This window comes from Saimiri boliviensis, chromosome 10 (assembly GCF_048565385.1).
Source record: "Saimiri boliviensis isolate mSaiBol1 chromosome 10, mSaiBol1.pri, whole genome shotgun sequence".
Classification (NCBI taxonomy): domain Eukaryota; kingdom Metazoa; phylum Chordata; class Mammalia; order Primates; family Cebidae; genus Saimiri; species Saimiri boliviensis.
Genome location: NC_133458.1, coordinates 117,210,405 through 117,233,677, shown reverse-complemented (window position 1 = coordinate 117,233,677; position 23,273 = coordinate 117,210,405). Strand labels below are relative to the sequence as shown.

Here is a 23,273-nt window from a genome sequence, read left to right as displayed (position 1 = left end):
CCAAACTAATTTTGAATGAAATAAAAATCCCTTTTGTTTTTGTAGCTTGCCTATCACATGCAGACAGACTTAATCCTAACTGATACAGTGGTGGAGAGCATTGAGAAGTTTTGAGAATACAAATGACTTGGCTGAAAGATATCACCCACTGCACCTGAGGAAATTATTATTCTATTTGCCCACATGACACAGGAGAAAGGGAGAGATCACATGCTCACATGTGTGAGAGCAACAAACCTTCAGATTATAAAAGTTTTGGAATCTTGGTACATAGGGCAAGAACAGTACTGCCAGGGTACCAACTTGCATTTGGTTCTTTCTAGTTCACTGTGATGTTGAAGAGCTTGAGAATCAGAGCAGGATTCAAATTTCGTGTGTGCCATTTATAATAAAATCTAGGACAAGTTAACTTTTCCAAACTCCAGCATTCTTAGCTGTTAAATAGGCTAAAAGTACCTTCCAGTCAGGGTTGTGGAGAAAAACAAATGAGCAAATGTACGTCAAAGTCCTTGCCAAAGGCTGGAGTCCAGTTGTATTTATCACTGTTGTACTGCTGTTTGGTTTCCTGCACTTCGGTGTGCACATAACGAACACTGCTGTCTTTTCTTCAGCTTTCATTTTCCGTCATCCTCATTTAGAGGCACAGGACCACTCTCAAGATTTACTTGTATTCATAAAAAGAAGAAATGGAATTTGGGGAATGTGCAGAGTTGCCCTTTACCCAATCTCTCAAAGGAGACTGTCCAGGGATTATCAGAGGCCTCTTATATATAAAGAGTGTGGCCCCAAAATATTAGTTTCTGTACAATTATAGAAAACATAGAGTTGTACCTTACTCATAGTGAGTTTAGAAAATGCTATCAGTTACCCTTTTCTATGCAATTTCCCATAAGTGGTCATCCTTCTAGGTATGTGTGCTGTCATAAGCAATGTATTTTGTCTTTGTCTCAGGTTCCTGGCACAGAGCACTTAAAACCTTTAGAATTTTCTGAGCAGTAGGAGAACATTTTATTATTGAATTCCTTTTTATTACCTTTGAGTTTATGCTAATAAGGTAACTTAGGGTGGGATTCTATATAGCAGTAAGATGGAACTGGTTACCAGAAAGACCAATTGATTGTAGGGTTGGAACTTTCAACAGCCCCCGCACCAGGGAGGGAGTGGGGAAGACTGGAGATTAAGTTCTATAACACCTCTTAAAATGAGATCTGATGAGTTTCCAACTTGGCCAACACATCCACGCACTGGGAGGATGGAGTTCCCCATGGGGACAGAAGCTGCTGTGCTTGGTACTCTTCCAGACCTTGCCCTGTGTACCTCTTCATCTGGCTGTTCATTTGTATCCTTTATAATAAACTGGTAAATATACGTAAAGTGTCTACCTGAGTTCGGTGAGTCATTCTAACAAGTTATACAAACTTAGGAGGGAGTTCATAGGAACCTCCAATTTATAGCTGGTTGGCCAGAGCACAGGAGGTCCAGGACTTGCAACTGACATTTGACATGGGGGACAGTTTTGTAGGACTGAGCCCCTAAGCTGTAGGATCTGTGCTAACTCTGGGTGGTTGGTAACTGAATTAAGTTGCTGAACACCCAACTGGTGTCCAGTGAGTCAGAGTGTTAATTGAAGGTATTTAAAAACACTCCAGAGTATGTTAATACTTCACATTTATGGATGTCTAGATGGGAATTATTAGAAATTAATGGAGAAGCTTAATGTCTTTTTTTAAAAAAAAGGCATTATATAAATGGTCTGTCCAATATTACCCAGTAACGAACAAGAGAGAGAGGAGACCCTAGAAGGAATTTTGTCTTTATATTAATTGCAGTATTTTGAAAGATATTTTTCTAGATTTTTTTCCCCACAAATGTATATACAAGGGACTACCTATATGTGTTTCAAACATAATTTGAATCACACTCTAGAGTTCTCTGGCATTATTTTAAAAACTTATTAATACATCAATTGAATCACACTCTAGAGTTCTGTGACATTTTAAAAAATATATTAATATATCAACAATGTAATTGCACATAATATAGAGCTACACAATTACTTATGCTTATATAGTGTTGCATGGAGTTGATTTCCATGGTTTATATAACCAATCCTCCTCTACTTTTTAATATTTATGTTGTTTTCAAGTTTGCACTATTATAAACTATGCTGTGATGAACATTGCATCTTCTGCATGTCTCCAAATTTCTGGGGAAAATGTATAGAAATGGAATCATGTGGTCACTGAAAAAATATGAAGTTCTCCTCAAAGTTCTTTGGCAATATCAGAAAATACCAAAAAAAAAAAAAAAAGCAAATAAACAAACAAACAAACAAAACCTCTTCAGGGCTGGGTGCAGTGGCTCACATCTGTAAACCCAGCACTTTGGGAGGCCGAGGTGGGCAGATCACCTGAACTCAGGAGTTCAAGACAAGCCAGGGCAATATGGTTAAACCCCATCTCTACTAAAATACAAAAAAAGAATTAGCCAGGCGTGGTGGCACGCACTGGTAGTCCCAGTTACTCGAGAGGCTGAGGCAAGAGAATCACTTGAACCCGGAGGCAGAGGTTGCAATAGGCTGAGATTGTGCCACTGCACTCCAGCCTGGGTGACAGGGTTAGACCCTATCTCAAAAACAAAAACAAAATTTTAAAAATCTTCAATACTCTAATGTGGCGATTTTGAACAATTTAGGAAATATTTTATTCATTCTTTGGATTCGTATTACGTGTTTACTAAAAGAATATTTCAAAGACCATCTGTTTGAGTTTTCCCTAGACATAGAATGCTAGGTACAATCCACTTACTGAACTTCTTTCATATTTTTGACAGAAAAGCACACAAGTTTTTTTTAACTTAAAGCATGAATTCAATCTGCTCAGAATCCAGATGTTTAGCTGTGCCAGAAAAACATATTATTTCATAGAAAATCTTTCATTTTCAATCAACATTTTGAAACAAAGTACTTAAACACATCCTGCCATTGGCTTCAAATATCATTTGTGAAACAAGTTCCATTTTTCAGCAAGAGTACAATTTCAAGGTATGTTTGTGGCGCAAGAGACTTCTAACATAAAGACACGAAAAATTGAAAAAAAAAAGAGGAACAAGAAAAAAGAGGAAGGGTTTGCTGCACTAAGTGAACTCAATGGCAGTCAGCAATTGTGTTCCCAAATTTAACACAACCAGTATGTTAACTGACTAAATCTTAATACTTTTTTATATAAACAGTAATTGTACCTCATTTCTTAGCCAGAAAGCTTTCATCCACAACACAGTTGAATCTATACATGATATGAAAAATGTACAAACTGTTAGTGTTGCAGTATCAGTAATAAAATAAATAGCCTATGATGTCTGTTTCACAGTTTTGTACTTACCTTGAACATTAATTTACAAAGAAAACCAAACTTAATCACCATAGAATTTTATGTTTTATACTTTATTGCATTTCTGCTGTATTCCAGTCATTTTATGATAAGCTAGGTTGGAATGTGACAACCTGGGGCAGAAAAACACAACCTTAGTTACAAGCCCCTGACCCAAAAATTAGGTTTTGGATTTTTTTTTTTTTTTTTTTTTTTTTTTTTTTTTTTTTTTTTTTTGCCTAAAACTGTGTGCCATGCCAAGGTTACGGCCTTTTGATTATTGGCTTAAGGAAAAAATAGTTTTAATCATTAATAGGGAAGACTTGTACCCCCAAGAAGGGAGCATACCCAGGGGAACCCAAGAAAGAAGAGCACCATTGTTAGACTCCTGGATGATATTGCTAACTGGTTTGGCAACTGCTGGAGAAAAATACTTACGCGGCAGTACCAGAACCCAAGGCCTAACATCTCCAGCTGTTGTATCATGAACTTCTCTGACACATAAATGGCTAGAAAGTACTGGAGAAACTCCCCCCCGCAATGCCCACTCCTTCCCAGAGCCTTTAGCACAATGCCACTCCTTCCCTGAGCCTCTGAAATGCTCTTCCTTTGATGCCTTTCCCTCATGCTGCTTCCTGTAGATGCTGCTTCACACTGGGGTGTTCTACTGTTCCTGTTCCCACAAGCTCATTCCTACTCTTTCTCCCTTACCCTGTTCTGAGACATTCTCCCATTTTTGCATTGTGCTTCAGTGTCTGTCACTGGTGCAGATAAGTGAAAAGGATGGGGAAAGGCCTTTTTGGTAGGATTGAGTATGGAGTAAGAACACCATGGCCTTTCATCAGCTGATATAGAAGATGGATCTTTCTTTTCTCCTGTTTTTCTCCATCCTAGGTCTGTTTATTGCAGCTGAGAAGGCCTAATGGTGCAGAAGTCCTGTTTTAATCATTTGTGATATGCTGTAATTACCATCTTTTGGATCGTCTGCCCAGCACCCATTTTCTAGGACTTGTCTCCCTACCACCCGATGCCCCCAGCCCACCACCCACAAGGTACCTGCAAAGTCTTTCTACTTCCTAGATACAGTTTATTGATCTTCATCCCTTCCCTGAGATTTTTGGAATTAAGACTGAAAAAGGTCAAGCTATTTCCTGATGCCTTGGATTCTATAAGCTATCCCAGGAACCTTTTTGTTCAAACAAGTTCAAATTCGCTTTCTGTTGCTATTAGAGCCCTAACTGATGTGTTCACACACACATACAAGTTGACTTTCTTCTCTAAGCAATTTTTATATCCTCTCCTCTCTGCCCTTTGCTTTAGTGAGTGGGCTTCGGTAACCAGGGAAACAGTCTTGGTTTCCAGCCCTAAGGGATTAAGGAAAGGTATCTTGGAAAAGACAGAAACGGGCTAGGTGCAGTGGCTCATGCCTGTAATCCTAGCACCTTGAGAGACTGAGGCAGGCAGATCACTGGAGCTCAGGAGTTTGAGACCAGCCTGGGCAACATGGTGAAACCCCATCTCTACAAAAAATAAAAAACAAAATTAGCTGGGTGTGGTGGCACATGCCTATAGTCCTAGCTGCTTGTTGGGGGAAGCAGAGGGAGGAGGATCAATTTCTTGAACCCAGGAGGTTGAGGCTGCAGTGAGTTGAGAACATGCCATAGCACTCCAACCTGGGTGACAAAGTGACACCCTGTCTGAAAAAAAAAAAAAGAATACACAACAACAGGGCTTGTTGTTAGACAATCCCTTGCTCACTGGATGATGCATAGAATCGCCACTGCCACCTTCCCTTGCCACATTTCTTCAGTTGCATGTGGCACCGACAAAAACTAGGACTTTGCTGCTCTTCTAATGCTTGCTGAATTCCGGTCAGTAGCCTTCTTTACAAGATTTGGATGGGCAATCGCAGTTCAGCCAGATTCAGGGTCAGGAGCCATTTTGAAGTTCAGTTTCAAGATAGGAAAAACTGTAATACTGCACATCTGAAAGATATTGGCTCAAGTTTCTGGTTTAAGGGGTTGGTTAGTAGAGGACTGGCCTTAACTTCCCAGTCCTTGTTGGAGGTGGGATAACTATAAAGGGGAGAGTGTTCAGAAAAACCCTGAGGCCAACCAGCCAGCCAGCCAAAACGCTACCTGCAATGCCCTGACAGTATTCCTAATATAATAAGTATTCTTTGAGTTAAAAGTAATGCATCTCCTCATACTTAGGTAGCATGCGGTTAGGAGATAAGGTTCTTGCTTTTCAATAGAAAGGAATAAAACACTGAACAAATAAGACTTGAACATGATTTTTTGCAATATAACCTTTCAGAAATAAGGCACAGTCTATTCTCAGAGCATTGAATTTCTTCTTTCTTTGAGTTCCCATTTTATAATGATTGGTCCTCTTCTACTAACAGACAAATAAATTACAGATTTTTCTCTTTCTAGTGATCTAAAATGTTGCTAAGTTTGCACTGTGGTCCACAATTTGCAAATATTCCCTAAGACTCTTACACTAAACTGTAGGAATGAAGAAAATATTCAGACTTTAATAGTGACAGTCTTTGCAGACTTGCTGTAATTTCATTGTAATTTTACATCTGGGAAAGGATTTATTGGTAACTGTTAAAAGTACTTAGCTAGAAGAATTACTATGTCCTATAGGAAATGTATTATAATTGATTCAACTTGCTCACATGCTTACATTGAAGTTAGGAAGTCCTGGTGATTGAGCCCAACCAGCAACATCTAGAAATTAAAGGTTCAAATGTTGCAAAAATGTTCCAGAAATTAAAAAACTAGTTACTCCACTCTACTTCATTTGCCTTTTTATTTTTGTTGACAAAGTCTAACAAAAGTGTGGCACATGTTCCATCTGCTGCAGGTGTTTTTCACAGGGTCTGACCCCTCCAATCACGGCCTTGCCAACAAGATGGCCACTTCCTTCATTACAGTTTCCACTCCAGTGCTGATATCAATCCTCTCCTCTTCACAGAAATAGGCTGCCCTTCCTATTTCCTCCCCTTCTCCCCAAACTCCTTTAATAACTGGCACTAACCCAGAGACCCAAGGCCCATACTCACCCTTGGACAGCCCTTGATTATGGTGCTACCGAGTGACTACGTCAGACGTCAAATCCTAATCTCTTCAGTTTCGCTCCACGCCATTAAGTGGTGCTTGAAAGAGACTGTTTAAGTACATGACTTTGTGGTGGGTTTTTTTTCCCCGACTTCTTCTCAGTGAATCTTTCTAAAGAAATGCATTTTGAGCTAAGAGCCTCTTCCAAAGTGAAGAGTATATTTGTAGATTTCAAGGAATTAAAAACCAGGCCGCCACCTGCCAGGGTAGTTAAAATGGAGCCGAACAGCACTCCTGGAGGAGGGGCCTGTCCTGATTAGGGAAGTGACTCAGCTTCCTAATCCATTGGAGAAATGAATTTTTCAGAAATGGAAGACATACTATTTTGAAAAGATTATGTAACATTCCAAAGACATACACTTTTAAGTAGAGAATTCTAGTTGGGTGATTGCATTACAGACTAAGTTAATAATTGAAATGACTACATCTTAATACCAGGCAAAGCATTTCCCTGAACAATAGTTGTTTTTTTTGTTTTTGTTTTTTTTTTTTTAGTACATTCTTTTCATTCTGTAGACTCAGAGAGGTCTTTTGATGGATCATAAGCCTTTTATAAAGCCATGACCCAGCTTCAGAAAAACTGTAATCACCTCATGCTGACCTTTCATAATAAGCATGCTCTATCCTTCCACGCCCCCAGCCCCAAAATGAACCCTGAAGTATCCAATTTAGATATTAGGAACTACATACACTAGAATTTATAACCAAAGTTTCACATAACCCTGTCACATTTTGGCAATAAATTAACTGGTGAGATGTCATATTAAGTGGAACATATTCCTGTTGATTGTCAAGGACTAGAAATCGAGCTTATTTGAGTGCCTTATTGATTTATATTTGTTTTATAGCAACACTGGATGGTGCCTCTCCTTTAAGACAACAAAATTAACCTTATTCTTTTCACATATCTGGCAGCAACTTTATCACCTTGATATGTTCCAAGGTTGGCACTGAAGAGAGAATTTTTAGATGGGAAGGACTGGCTGTCCAGCCTTGGCTGCCTCCCTTGGCAGAGGCCATTTTTCCACATCAATGTAGACATTTGTCAAGCTTTCTTGGAATCCAGGTTAAAGGAAGAGATGAGTGAAAACAAGAAAGGCCCACCTGCAGCCATTAATTAGGGCTCTATCCAAGTTCTAATTTCCTGTAGAGGAGTCATCTAACTATATCCCCACAGGACATCATGTTAGAACACAATTGTCTGACATCAGTGTTTGGGTCTTTTCCCTGCATGACCACTGATGATAAATATAACCATAAAATTTTCTACAAATGTATCACATTCACATATGGTCGCTTCTTAAATTCTCTTAACATCCTGTTGAGTTAGTCATGATCATACCCCATTCCTACTTAAAATATTCTACTAACTCCCCTTCATCCACAAGATAAAGTCTAAATTCCTTGGCATGCCATTGAGATCCCTTCAAGAAATTCAATGAAAAAAATTAAGGAGCAAAGTTAATCGGCGCTCTAATTTTTTTATGCGTGTCCATTTTCCTTCTAGAGGAGTGGGCCTCAAGTGCACGGTTGTGGTCCAGTCTTATCTCTGCCATTTTTCATTCACGTGATTTGGGAGAAACAACTCAGTGTTTCCGTAAAAGGAAACCGAGTTTCAGAAACAGTTTTCCAAGGTTACACAGATGGAAAAGAGCAGAGATGAGATGGAAGCCCAATCTGTTTGACACTAGAGTCAAGTGCCTCTGTGTTCCTACGTCACTGAAATGTGCAACAATGAGGACTTACTTATTGTTAGTTTTGTGAGTCCCTCTCCAACACAGCCTCCAGAGTTAAGCATCTGGCAGTGTATCGGTACATAATTAGCACTCCTGTGTATCTTGAATTAATGATAAAGTGAATGACTTTCATTTCTCAGATGAGAAAACTAAAATTCAGGGAAGTGACAAGGCCACACAGTTATAGGGACGAAATGCAGCAGACACAGGATTAGAACCATGATTCTTTGATTTTCAGTTTAGTGCTCTGGCCATACCGTGCACTGATCATATATTTAAAATTTGTAAGTGGGGAGAGAGAGAATTGAGAATAAAAGTATGAATATTTAAATTTTCTAAAAGAAGAGTTTTTGTTTTGTTTTGTTTTGTTTTTTTGAGACAGAGTCTTGCTCTCATTGCCCTGGCTGGAGTGCAGTGGTATGGTCTCCGCTCACTACAAGATCCACCTCCCAGATTCAAGTGATTTTCATGCCTCAGCCTCCCAGGTAGCTGGGATTACAGGTGTGTGCCACCTTACCTGGCTAATTTTTGTATTTTTAGTATAATTGGGGTTTCACCATGATGGCTAGGCTGGTCTCAAACTCCTGGACTTGAGTAATCCACCTGTCTTGGCCTCCCAAAGTGCTGGGATTACAGGCATAAGCCACTGTGCCCTGTCAGAGAAGAGATTTCTTGGAGAAAAATTCATCTTATTTCCCTATTGTCAGGATTGTCAAAATATCTGTTATGTTTTTAAACCCACTATCATACTTTTTAAAAACTATTTTTAAATAAAATCTATGCTTCCCTGTAGATTAGTAAAGCTAGATTTTAGCAGGTAGACTAGAAGCAGTTAGAGATATATGACACTTAAGGTAAATATAATGGAAATCTATTTTTATTGACGCTATTCTTAAGGTATCGGAATGAAAATATATGTGTGTTCATGTGTTTACGTATTATTCTCCTAGCCATTTTTCCTCCCTTCAATGCCCAGGTCACCCACTTGAGAATATGGTGGTAAGTCCAGAATATACAGTAGATTTCTTAGTCCTTGACTTGAATAGAATAGAGAAAAGGCACAACCTAAAAAGCCAAGTGTGGCCTTAGCTAAAGCAAATGAATTTGTTGGGTTTTTCTGACCACTATAATTTCAGAAGCTCTTACTCATCTAACACTGAAAAAAAAAAAAAATAATAAAGCTTTAAGCTTAAAAAAAAAAAGAAAGAAAGAGAAAAGAAAGAAAATTTTCTCCTCCCCAGTGCTTGTAATACCCTATTAAAAGCTTGAGAATAAAACTTCCTTTCCTATCAATGTTGTCCTTTTCCATTAAGCAAATATTGATTTCCTCTCCATCCCTCCCCACCTCTACCCCGCTTAGATACGGGAATCCAAATTACCATTGGCTCTTTTGGTTTACTTCCTTCCTTGCGTACTAACAAGGCTGTTTGCGTATTGCTTGCTGCTAGGCAGCCAACAGGGGGTGCTCACTGCATATATTGATGAGGTGGGGGAAAAAGATTAGATTTAAAATAATCTTCAGTTTTCTTTTCACTTTCAATGCAAAAGTAAAGGCTACAGTTCTTACACACAAAGGTTTTGCAATGTGTTCAGAAGCAACATGAGGAAATGTCTAGGTCAGGGAAGGAGGCCTTAGGGAGAGTCAGTATTTATACATGAAGTGGGGATTTGAAGTTCCCAGGGACTTGGGTCCCTGAATGATTTGGGTCATTGATCATCAATTACACCTAAATTTTCTGGGCTATAATGACTAAATTTATTGGGCAATTTATCAACTTCTCACTTTGTGTACGTGGACACAGAGTGAATGGTCAGAAAATATGTTCTAATTTTGCTTTCCCCCGTTACTCTGATGCATCTCTTGGCATTCAGTTTTGGCTGCTCCACGTATAGAGTGCAGAATGGGATCCTATATTTCCACCGACAGTTTCTCCTAAGAATAAACTTCCTGGTGTCAAAATGGCAAATGAAAATAATAATGACACTTTGGGGTATATAAAATTTTAAGAACAGTCATACATTATAAGATTAAGGAAAAGCTGGGAAGGTGTTAGAATTTGAAATAACTCTTTATCTACTTTGATTCAGATTCAGTTTCCATTGAGAAAACTCCTAAAAATAAAACAATATGTAGCCTATTCAAATATTGTTTGATTTTAATGTTTTAAAGGTCAAGCTTTAAACTTGAAAGGAGTTTTTTTAAAAATTGCTTCAGCTCCAAACAAATGCTAGCAGACACAGGTTATTTTGAATTATTTGCTTCTAAAGACAGATGAAAAAGATCAGATATAACAAGCCCTTATTAGAAGAAAATATACTATATGGCAAGCCCTGTAAAATTTATCAAGATCTAACATTAAGAAATACCTAATTCATGGGTATATATTGAGATATTTTTTAAATAGTTAATATTGCTTACTGTTGATCACATTAATAAATAAAGTTTCCTATAGAATTATTAAAGTCTTCCTTTTGATTTACACAGCAAAGACTTCAGAAAGAGTGATGGTGTTGCTCATTATTCAACAAAAAGCACAAGGAAAAATGTGCATCTTAGAAATATATTTTGTTCTCTCTTTCTGAACCCCAAACAACTTCCAGCTAAAAGACATATTTTGATTAAGATAATATTTTTCCCTAATCAATATTTTTTACCTCTGGGTTATTACTTCCTTGAAGGCTTCTCTGACTTTTTTTTCTTTCTAAATTAGTCTATGTAGTTTATGAGAAATCATCAGCACTGCCATACGCTGCCGTTTACATTAAATCTTTCCCTTCATATTTACTGCTGGGTGGCAGGGCTTGTCTCTAGCCTTTATGGTTTGGCATCAAGTCTTGAAATGTGTATTTTATACTTAATTGGAGTGGGGATAGGAGCACAGGAGCAGAATTAACCATTAATGAAATAAGACTCCTCTCGACCAACATTCACATTTCCAGTTTGGTTTGCAGCACGCCTGAACACTGCTTGGTGTGAAATCACAACCGGGTGGTGTGCTTGTTTCGAACACGGGCCTAGAATTGTGTGGTATTAGATCTGTGTCAAATTGCTGTAAAGGTGTCTAAAGGCTTACTCTGGATTTCTGCACTTACTGCGTTGCATCCAAGTGCTAAGTACTTTGTAGACCAGTACTGGTCTGTGTACCACACTCAAGGAGCCCTGGCTTGCTCTGAAAGAGCAAAAGGGAAAGTGCTTATCCTTTGGTTTTGTGGGCCCCTCCTACCCTCCAGTGTCCTTTGTTTCCCAAAACATTCAGTGGCTGCACATCTCTACACACTTCCACCCACCTCACCTCAGTGCACATGTCAGTGCACACACACACACACACACACACAAAATTGTGTAAGGACTAAATTAAGGTTTAATGTTGTGTGCTGCCTTGATATCTGGTAAAACTGGAGCAGCTTTGACTGACTTAACCACACGTTCCCTTCCTCATAGAGAAGATCACCTATTTACCAATAAGGTGAATCAGCAGCAATTACAACACACATACACATACACACACACGCACGCATGCACAGACAGCTCCTAGAAGAAAGGGGTTTAACCTAAGCCTGCATTCATAGAACAATGCCTTCAATCACAGTCCTGTCCCTGGACTCTTGCTCTATATATGGGTGTTTGCACTTTAAAATGAAGGGGGAGGAATTGAGGTGAAGAGGATGTAGAAGGTTTAGAATCAGAAGATCTCAGATGAAAATGAATAGCACCAAAAATGCCCTGGCATATTGCTAGCTTTCAAATAAATGCACATTCTTTCCTGTCCCTGCCACATTATCATTGCGGCAGTCCAACGTGATTTTGGATGTGTGTATTTTTGTAAAATGTTATATGTATATTTTTTAAAGGGAGGGTGGTTCTTAAAGTTATGGTTAGCTAACAGTGACTGATCCATTCTGCTCCATTTTCCCACTGAAGTATCCACGAAATTAAACCAAAGCAAACTGAAACATAAAAAACCCTGCAGCACTGCAATTGCACTGGACGCAGGGAAAAGTTGATGTCCTGGCAGGAGCAGAAGCTGAAATACCATGAGTGAGAAGAATCAGGCACATCTCCCCTGCCCTTTCATCTTACCCGCCGTCATTTGTCTTCCATATATCCCATTTTAAAAAAAATTGTTTAATTGTAAAAGTGACCATCTTAACCACTTTTAAGAATACAATTCTGTAGTAAATTCACATTGTGTGATCGACTTACAGAACTCCTTTTATCTTGCGAAATGGAAACTCTGTACCCATTCTGGGTACAGAATGACTCCCCCTTCCCCTCATCCCTCACCCCTGGCAACCACCATGCGATTTTTTGTCTCTATGAATTACACTATCCTAGGTACCTCATGTAAGGGGAATTGTACAATTTTTGCTGGTTTGTGTGTGTGTGTGCGTGCCTGATAGAGCTTAACATGGTTTGTTCGTGTTGTAGAATGTGTCATGATTTCTTTCCTTTTTTGTGGCTGAATAATATCCCGTTGTGTATATATACCACACTTTGATTATCCATTCATTTGCCAATGGACGTGTTGGTTGCTTCTGCCTTTTGTCTACTATGAATAATAATGCTGCTGTGAATATCAGTGTACAAACATCTCTTCAGATCCTGATCTCAATTATTTATTTATTTTTTGTCTTGCTCTGTCACCCAGGCTGGAGTGCAGTGGTGTGTTCTTTGCTCACTACAACCTCTGCCTCCTGGGTTGAAGCAATTCTCCTGCCTCAGCTTACCGAGTAGCTGGGATTACAGATACACGCCACCATGCCTGACTAATTTTTTGTATTTTTAGCAGAGATGGGGTTTCACCATGTTGGTCAGGCTGCTCTCAAACTCCAGACCTCAAGTGATCCATCTGCTTTGGCCTCCCAAAGTGCTGGGATTGCAGGCATGAGCTACTGTGCCCAGCTAGATCCTACTCTCAGTTCTTTTGGGTATGCACCCAGAAGTGAAATTGCTAACTCTATTTAAAATTTTTCGAGGAAGTGCCATGCTGTTTTTCACTGTCACTGCAAAATTTTACACTCCCATTAATAGTGCACAAAGGTTCCAATTTCTCCACATCCTCAACAACACCTGTTATCTTCTGGGTTTTTTAATGTGTGTGTGTGTGTGTGTGTGCATATGTATGTGTGTGTTGACAGTAGCCATTCTAATGGGTGTGTGGTGGTATCTCTTTGTGATTTTGATTTGCATTTCCCTAATGATGATGTTGAGCATCGTTTCGTGTGTTTATTGGCCATTTGTATATCTTCTTTGGAGAAATGTCTATTCAAGTCATCTGCCTATTTTTAAATTTGATTAGCTGGTTTTTTGTTTTTGAGTTGTAGTTCTTTTTATATTTTTAAATTTGATTAGCTGTTTTTTGTTGTTGTTGTTGAGTTGTAGTTCTTTGTATATTCTGGATATTAATCCCTCATGGGACAGACGATTTGAAAATATTTTCTCCCATTCCATAAATTGTCTTCTGACTTTGTTGATTGTATCCTTTGATGCATGAAGAAGTTTTAAATTTTGATGCTATTCAATTTATCTGTTCTATTTTCTTTGGTTGTCTATTCTTCTGGTGTTATATCCAAGAAATCATTGCTAAATCTGAAGCTTTTCCCCTATGTTTTTGTCTGAGTTTCTTTGGTTTAGCTCTATGTTTATACCTTTCATTCCTGTTGAATTAATTATGGTATAAGATTAAAGTCCATCTTTATCCTTTTGCATGTGGATATCTAGTTTTCCCAGTGTCATTAGTTGTAATATATGTCCATTAAAATATATATATATATAATTTTTAACTATTAATTTACTTATTTGTCTCATTCTTTTGCCCAAGCTGGAGTGCAGTGATGCTATAACAGCTTACTGTATCCTTGAACTCATGAACTCAAGGGATTCTCCTGCCTCAGCCTCCCAAGTAGCTGGGATTACGAGCACATGCCACTACATCCAACTAATTATTATTATTATTATTTTGTAGAAATAGGGTCTTGCCATCTTGTGCAGCATAATCTTGAACTTCAGGGTTCAAGTGATTCCCCTGCCTCAGCTACCCAAACTGTTGGGATTATAGATGTGAGCCACTGTGCCTGACCTAAATATTTCTATTTTTATTCATTTTATATTTTTTGATCTAACAGAAGAGTTTTCTCATCTATCTGGTGCAGAGGTACCATTCCGGGGGACAGGTTGAAGACAGTGGAGGGGAGGAGGCGATGGTTGAGCTCACTGGCCTAAGGAGTTGTTTCGACCATAAACAAAGAGTTGAGGTTGGAAATGAAGGAATTGTCATTGTGAAACATCCTGTGTGACTATCAACATAGATGATTGTTTTTAAAAAGTTATCTACTGCAATATGACAAATGAGTCCAAATCTTTATGGAGACCTGGATTCTGAATACTATGGCAAACATTTTTGGTATCAAGTGCATTTTGATATACATGTATGCATGTCTGCACCCACACTGGGAACATCTGTATTATTGCTCCCAGTGTCATTATTCTTCCATCTCCAAAAACTGCCTTAAACACCATGTAATTCAGAAACACAGTAACATCTTGCTGAAGTGTCCCACTGATGGCTGTGAACTACATGACTACAGGCACATCTTATAATTCACACAGCACTAGACAAAAGGAGTTATTCTTACCCTGTTTGTGAAAAGTGTTTTTCAAAAGATCGATTGGTAAAGTCAATATCAAGACCAACCATCCTGAGGTCTCCATGAGCACCATTTCCAAAGTTCTCGGGAGGAGGGTTCGGCTGAAAGGGCTGATTGGAAAGACAGCCATAAAGTAAGTGCCTGTACTGTGACTTTTATTTCATGAAGAATGGCTCAGTCCTTCAGTGTCATATCTGGGCTCACGAAGGTGTGAAACCCTTGAAGTGTTCTTTGCGTGAGTATGCAACTTGTAGCAAGAGTAACCTCAAGGCTCATATGAATCATTACAGCACTGAGAAAACCCACCTATGTGACATGTGTGCCAAGAAATTCAAATCCAAAAAGACACTGAGAAGTCACAAGCTCCTTCTCACTGCAGATGGGAAGCAGTTCAAGTGCATGGTTTGTGACTACACAGAGGCTCAGAAGCGACAGCTGCTGTGGCACATGGAGCCACATGTCTCCTTCAAGCCTTTCCACTGTGCCCATTGCCATTACTCCTGCAACATGTCTGGCTCTCTGGAGCGGCACTACAGCAGGAAGCACCCCAACGAGTTGTACGCCAACGTGGGCACTGGGGAGCTGGCGGCAGAGGAGCTCATCCAGCAAGGTGGTTTGAAGTGCCCTGTCTGCAGCTTTGTATATGGCGCCAAATGGGAGTTCAACAGGCACTTGAAGAACAAACATGGCTTAAAGGTGGTGGAAATTGATGGAGACCCCAAGTGGGACACAGCAACAGAAGCTCCCGAGGAGCCCTCCACCCAGTATCTCCACATCACAGAGGCCGAAGAAGACGTTCAGGGGAAACAAGCAGCAGTGACTGCACTCCAGGACCTGAGACACACCTCTGAGAGTGGTGACCCAGTGGACCCTACAGCCATGAACATCCTGCAGCAGATCATTGAGCTGGGCACCAAGACACCCACGACACTACTCCCCTTGCCTCCTTGCCTGGGTGGTTGCCATGGCACCAGGGCCGGTGACTGTGGTTAAACAGGTCACTTAGGAGGACCCCAGCTCCAACTAAGCAGTCATGATCCAGGAGACCATCCAGCAAGTGTCCGTGGAGCTTGCTGAGCAGCACCACATGGTGGTGTCCTCCGACGACGTGAAGGGCATGGAGATGGTGACTCTCTACACACAGGGCAGTGACACCTCGGAGTTCATCGTCTACGTGCAGGAGGCCATGTGGCCGGTGGAGGAGCAGACTGTGAAGCAGCTGGTCAAGGAACTCTAGAGGACATGCGGCATCGGGTGGCCACAGCGAGGGGCTGCCAGGCTCTGCAGGCACCCAGGGTGGGGAGGCCACTCTGCCTGCCCAGCCTACAGAGTAACACTCTCCTTTTCCCTCCCTGCCTGACAGCCTGATGAGACTCTCCTCATCCAACTTAGGGTGGACAAGGCAGTCAGCATCACCAGCAACACCACAGGACCCTGTCCCCAGCATAGACACATACCCCCTAAACCTTATCATGCGCTTCCTGAAAGAGGTTAGCATCAGCTCCCCGACACATGCCGGCACTTTCAGCCATTGCTTCAGGATTCAAACAGAGATCCCCAGTCCCCTCAGCATCTTCCCTGCATCACAGCCCCAGCTCCTTGACCCCCATCCAGGTGCCAAATGTTCATCTGGTGAGAGTGAGACAGCCATGACATAGAAAGTGACCTTATGGTTTTTGAATCACTGCTGGGTGGGGTGGGGATAGGTGGATTGTCCTAGCTTTGTCGACAAAGTCTCACTTCCCTGAGTATTGAGGGGACTTGGTATCAAGTGAAGGGTCTAGTCCTACCATCCTGGAATTCTTTCACTTTTAAAATAAATGTTCTAGTTCACTGTTCGCCTCCCATTCTAAGGAGGTGAGGTGGATGGGAAGCAAAGCAAAACAAAACAATAAACATTTATTTTATGGGCTAGGAATCTAGATGCCACCTTGCCTTGTGCTTCTGCCTCCAAGTCTCTGGTGAGATTGAAGTCAAGGTATCAGCCTGAGTTGTGGTCTTATCTGGAAATGGGATAAAGATCTGCTTCCAAACTCACTCATGTGGTTGTTCACAGGATTTAGTTCCTGATGAGCTGTTGCATTAAGGGCCTCAGTTTCATGCTGGCTGTTGGCTAGAAGCCTCCCTCGGTTCCCTGCAATACACACCTATTCAAAGGGCCATTCACAACACGGCAGCTGCCTTCCCTCAGCAATTGAGCAAGAGAACACTCAAGATGGAAGTGAGGCTTTTTGGAATGTAATTTTGTAAATGGCATTCAGTCAATCTTGTTGAATTCTATTCCCTAGAAGCAAGTCACTGAACCCCTCACACACTCAAAGGGGGTACTGCAGATGAGTGTGAATACCAGAAGGCAAAGATCATTGGAAACCACCTTAGAAGCTCAGTTTCACTGGAAAATTCTATTGTACTGTAAATATTCCAGAGTATTTACATGCAGAACACCATCTACTCCATTTTTATGAAGTTTATCTTGATTCAGACATTGAAACCTGACAAAAGTAGCACAAAATATTACAGACTGATTTTCATTATTTATATAATTAAAAATTATAACTAAAATTTTGTTTTCTCTCCTTAACATGGGAATAATAATACTATCTACATCCTAGCTGTAAGGATTATGTGAGGTCATGTACATACATCCTTTAGCAAATGCTATAGCTGACAGCAAGTGTACAATAATTGGTGGCTATCTTTTTTACAACATTTTCCAAACGTAAAATATTTTGATGAACCATATATAACATTTTATTATTCTTATTCTTCTGGGAGTATGCACTGAGTCTATGCAACATTTAATGCTCAGCCCTATTCAAGAGTATTTCCCTGAGTTCACTCTGATGTTGGGTGGTCACATGATAAAAATATTGGTCTTCCTCAACTGAATTTTTGGGATTATGACAAACTAAAGTACAAAGAAGAGTCTCCTAAGAATCTGAAAAGTATGTCTAGTTATTCTCGAGGAATAAAATGGCAATAATAGCAAGTAGAATTTTAAATAGAGAAGTGCTGTTGGAGTATTGCCTCTAACAAATATTGCAATATATAACAAAGTGATAATAACTAAAACAATGTGTAGATAAAAATTGGTGGAATAGGATAAAAATTCTAAAGTAATTTGGCTTATTCTTTGGTGAAAAAAAGTCCCATTACATATGTGTGGAGAAAAATGAGTTATCCAGGTTATCCAATGACGTTCAGTATGTTAACTATTTGGAAAATGGAAAACAACGGTCTTCATCTCTTATCTAGTACAACAAAATACAATACATTACAAGTGGAGTTAAATGAAATTTTTAACATTAAAACATTAAATGCAACACTGTACAGGTAAATGCAATTAATTAATCTTAGCATGGAGAAGGACTTTCTGATTATATATGCACATAAAAAAGATGATAGATTTGATAAAAATTAAAAATTATGCACATCCAACACTCTTTTAAAAAAATCCCACGGATCTGTCAAAAACTGTTCATCTTTAAATAGATCACTCATGAATTAGTAGAAAACCATTCCAATAGAAAGGGGAAGAAATTCACAAAAGAGAACTTCAAATTACCATATAAACCTAAGGGGAAAAAAGGTAACATTTTGTATTCAAAGAAATGTAAAATTAAAATAACAATGAAATTGTTATATTTTGCTTGACATATAGGAAGCTGATTTTTCATCATGTGAACACCCAAAACCAGAGTGAATTCAGGAAAACTCTCTTGGATATGGCTGAGCATTAAACATTGCACAGGCTCAGTCTATACTCCCAGTAGAAAAGATCAGTGGCAGAACTGCATTTTAGATGAGGAAACAAGAATAGTTAAGAGTTTGCAAATACCAGCGAGGAGCAGGACAGTAGCTAAGAACAATGTCAGGTCATATGCGGCTTGCTGGACATACCTCACAGTCAGGAATCTCAAAGCAGAGAATGGCTAGCTCCTTTTCATAAAACAAATATATTCTATAATTTATTTATCTCAAACATGTGAGTTAGTCATAGCTTCCTGTCTCAGATGATAACGATATGAATACCTGTCCATATGAAAAATGTCAGTGATACTTAACGTAATCATTCTTTGATCATGGGATGAGATTACAGGTGTGGGTTTTTTGTTGGTGGTGTTACCTCCGCCAGTACAGGCAATTCTCTTTGGAAAGTGCCTTGCACAGCACTGGATCTAATCAGATGCTAAAATATGCTTTTGAGTGATGAAGGGAAAATTAATGATTCTACTTACAAAAATACATGTCTTTTTGACTAGAATATATACTCAAAGGTTTTAGAAAATTTGTAAATGGCAATTTCTGCCTTGTGTACCAGCTGCTTTAGGACTAAAATTTAGTATCTCATGTCTTTTGAATTCAATTTTAAGATTGGTGGAACAATTTTGTATCATCTCAAAATAAGAATCAAAAACTCTTCTGTTCAGAGACTAAAAATGACATTAAAACAACAGCAGAATTACAGCTATGCCAGGCCTCTAACCACTGATTTTCCTGTTTCCATGACATAACTGTGATTCAGGCCCATTTGTTTTGTATTTAAGACTTGGCATTGGCATCTTCCTGCCTCCCTAAATAGGCATGCCTGTGAGTATAACAAATGTGACTCTTTAGGATTTATATAGCCCTAATTTGTCTATCAGTGCTCATTTACATTGTCTTTACAGAAGCCTATCAGACCAGCCTTGGTTTCTGTGACAGGTATTTCAAGATAAATTATGCAAGCAAAACACATTGGCCCAAGAGCCTGTGTTTCTTTTCCATCCAAGACTGATTCCTCACAGAGTTGGAAATTGTGAGATGGAAGGGACTTTCTGAGGACAGAGAGCCTTTTGAGAAACATGTAAAGTCACCTCTTAGGCTGTTGTTGCTTCCATAATTTTTTACTCAGTAGAGGTATCTTAATCCAGTACTTGCAAATTCAAATACCCAAACGGGTGAGACAGTGGACAAAAGTGAGTGGCGTGTCTGGAGTCAATCACAGTGAGAACTGGAGAGGGCTGGCGTCACAGGAAGGAGCAGCTGGTGATCAGCTCTCGTCCTCAGATGCCGTCCCTGCTGGAATACGGACCCCATTTGGCCAGTCAGTTTTCTTAGGAGAAATGTTCAGTGATTTAGGTGTGAATGACTACAAAATTAAACAACAGAAACAAGAATTATGGATTAGAGTATGTCTTTAAGACGTAGCTGGTGGCTTTTTCGTGTGTGACCCTTGCTTAATGTCATGTCACGGTACCTTGGCCTGAAAAGGACATAGCAGTCTGCTTAACTGTTTTTGAGAAATGATCGTACTTGATTCTGAGAGTTTTGTCCTAGGATTTGTAGCTGTGGGGAGTTTGTGTGTGCACTTTAGTCTTCTCTGTAAAATGGGGATATTAATACCTTCCTCCCAAATTTTTGTGAGACCTCAATGAATCCATAAGGTACAGACCCAACCTCTTATTTCTCTTCTCTCTTGGTGAGTACCTTAGTCACTTAGCTTCTGCCTCACTAGTTGATGATATGTTCTCATTCTCTCCACTCACTGTGGTCATTCTAATCCTCTACCTTTCCTCTTGCTATACCCCTAGTCTAGACTGTTTTCCCACCTCTTTTACCCATTCTAAATATCTTGGATATTTAGAGTCCAAGATATTCAATATCTTGCCATCGACTTTGTGCTCCATTGTCAATATTGCATCCCTAATGTAGAGATAAATAAGACAAAACTACATAATGTTTGTTAAACCTTTGACTTACTAGCTCATTTGCTTAACACCCATGTTTACCAGGTAACTCTTAGTTTGATTTATCTGTCCATTAATATCTTTTTTAGAGCTTCTTTGGTCACATTGATGCTAGAAGTTTGGCTCATGTGATTTTTTATTTCTCATTATAAAGCAACAAAATGACAGTTCTGGTGCCTACCTCAGTTTAGATTCTTGGGCTTGATCACCCCTGCATACTGACAAGAGCGTCTAATTTAGGTACTCTTCTGAGAGACCCTGTCCTTATCTAATCAGCCTGGCTAATTTCACCTCCATCGCTTCCATGTCCAAATTTCTACATGACACACCAAAATGATGAAATGAACAGAGACATCTTCTTTTTCATTCTTATCTCCTCAGTAACCTAGTTAGATACATGGTATGCCCTAGTTACTTATTTATTCTACATCTATTAAGCATGCATTATATGTCTAACCCTGTGCAATATGCTGCTGGTGCAGATGGTGACCCTACCACAGCCGAGCTCTGGCTACAAGAGGGTTTGAAACTCATCTGAGTCAGTTTAGTCATGCGCAACTATTGGGTACTTTTTGGTAGATACTAGTGTTCACTGAAATCAAAGCTGCTACAGAGCTTTACCTAATCCTCCATGATCTGTTTTGCTTTTTTATTTCATTTTTGCTTGCTTTTTTAGAGATGGGGTCTCACTATGCTGACCAGGTTAATCTTGAAATTCCAGCCTGAAGCAATCCTCCTTCCTCAGCCTTCCAAAGTGCTAGGATTGGCCACTGTGCCCAGCTGGATATATATATTTTTTTGAGATGGAGTCTCACTCTGTCACCCAGGCAGTGGCGCTATCTCAGTTCACTGCAACTTCTACCTCCCAGGTTCAAGCGATTCTCCTTCCTCAGCCTCCTGAGTAGCTGGAACTACAGGTGCCTGCCACCACACTGGGCTAACTTTTGTGTTTTTAGTAGGGACAGGGTTTCACCATATTGGCCAGGCTGGTCTTGAACTCCTGATCTTGTGATCCTCCTGCCTTGGCCTCACAGAGTGCCGGGATTACAGGCACAAGCCACTGTGCCCAGACCTCAATATGTTTTTGTGTTTGTTTGTTTGTTTGTTTGTTTGTTTGTTGAGACAGAGTTTTGCTCTTGTTGCCAGGCTGGAGTGCAATGGTATGATCTTGGCTCGCTCTAACCTCCTGCCTCAGCTTCCTGAGCAGCTGGGACTACAGGCATGTGCCACCACGCCCAGCTGATTTTGTATTTTGAGTAGAGACAGGGTTTCTCCATATTGGTCAGTCTGGTCCTGGATATGTTTTTAAAGAAAGCAAGGTCTAAGAACAATGTTACATATATACATTTATTAGATAAACATTTTTAGCAAGCAGGCACATAAACCATCTCACAACTCATTCTGTGGGTTCCAGAAAGGCCTAGCTCTCAGTTCTTTTGTGCAATCTGCAAACATCTTGAATGGAGGGTTCACTGGAAGCAAGTATAGCTGCAGTCCAAAAATAGAATTTAGTTTACCTGCTAATTGGCAACAGACAACCATTAGCCTTTAAAATTGGGACTGGAGTCATGTCCCAGGTGACACCTCAAAAGCTTGCAGGTGCATGCAAGTGTGGCCTATATCTAAAGTAATTGACTCAATCCACGTATCTCAAGTGCCACTTGTTTAGCTAATCTACCCATTTCTAACATTCTTTACACTAATTATCAAGCCAGTAATTTCATAAACCCAAATCCATTTCAATACTCAATATGTAAATCAGCAAACTTTCTAGTTTTGATTGAAGATAAACATATGTAGCCCCTGGATATCTGTGGCCTTTCTGATTAAATGCTAGCTGATCTCTCTCTCAGCATAAATTTCTGATTAGGATAAGTAATAGCCCTGAAGGTGTAGACAAAAATTAATACACAAAATTTGTATACATCATGCTGTCTGTGCTAAAGTATTTTTAAATGAATTATAGACATTATAACACAGGGCTGTAAGAAATACGCAGGTTTGTGGGGTTTTAAAAAATTTTTATTTTTGTTTTAAGGTCCAGGGTACAAGCACAGCATATGCAGGGTTCAAGCGATTCTCCTGCCTCAGCCTCCTCAATAGCTTCATTTACACAGGTAAATGAAGATACACACAGTTTCTATAATATTTCTGTTTCTCCAAATAGCATTCAAGCAAATAAACACTTCAGAAGAATGGAGTTTTGGCCCTTTGAAATGATTTGCGTTAAATATACTCCTTAATGACAACACTAGTGGGAATGAGAAAAATGTTCTTGTAAACCTACTTATTTTTGTTTGTTGGTTTATTTTCAGTTTAAGCTATCAAACCTGGTAGAAAGTCCAAATTCCTCTTAGGGTAAAAACTTTGATTTTGTATGGCAAATAACCTATTTGGCACTAAAAGTCCGTAGGGCATGGCCTGAAAAGTTAAGATCAAGGCCAATAAAGTTAATTACTTTGCTCTTCAAAGTAAATGGAATTTTTTTCCTTTGGATAAAAAGAGTCGTTGGGAGAATGTTAGCTGACAGTGGAAGTGGGGGGCAGAAAGGGAGGGGTGGAAAAGACTGGGCTGAGGGAGAGGACCCAGGAAAATGGAAGCAAGTGAAGTTTGGAGGAAAGGACCCACAAAAAATGATCTGCAGTAGAGATGACCTTCGGATCTTAG

General features: G+C 39.6%; 1 pseudogene; it reads left to right on the top strand.

The window, feature by feature from the left end:
* The first annotated feature begins 14,538 nt into the window (after positions 1–14,538).
* On the top strand, positions 14,539–16,114 carry LOC101049077 (zinc finger protein ZFAT pseudogene; annotated as a pseudogene).
* Positions 16,115–23,273: the final 7,159 nt, after the last annotated feature.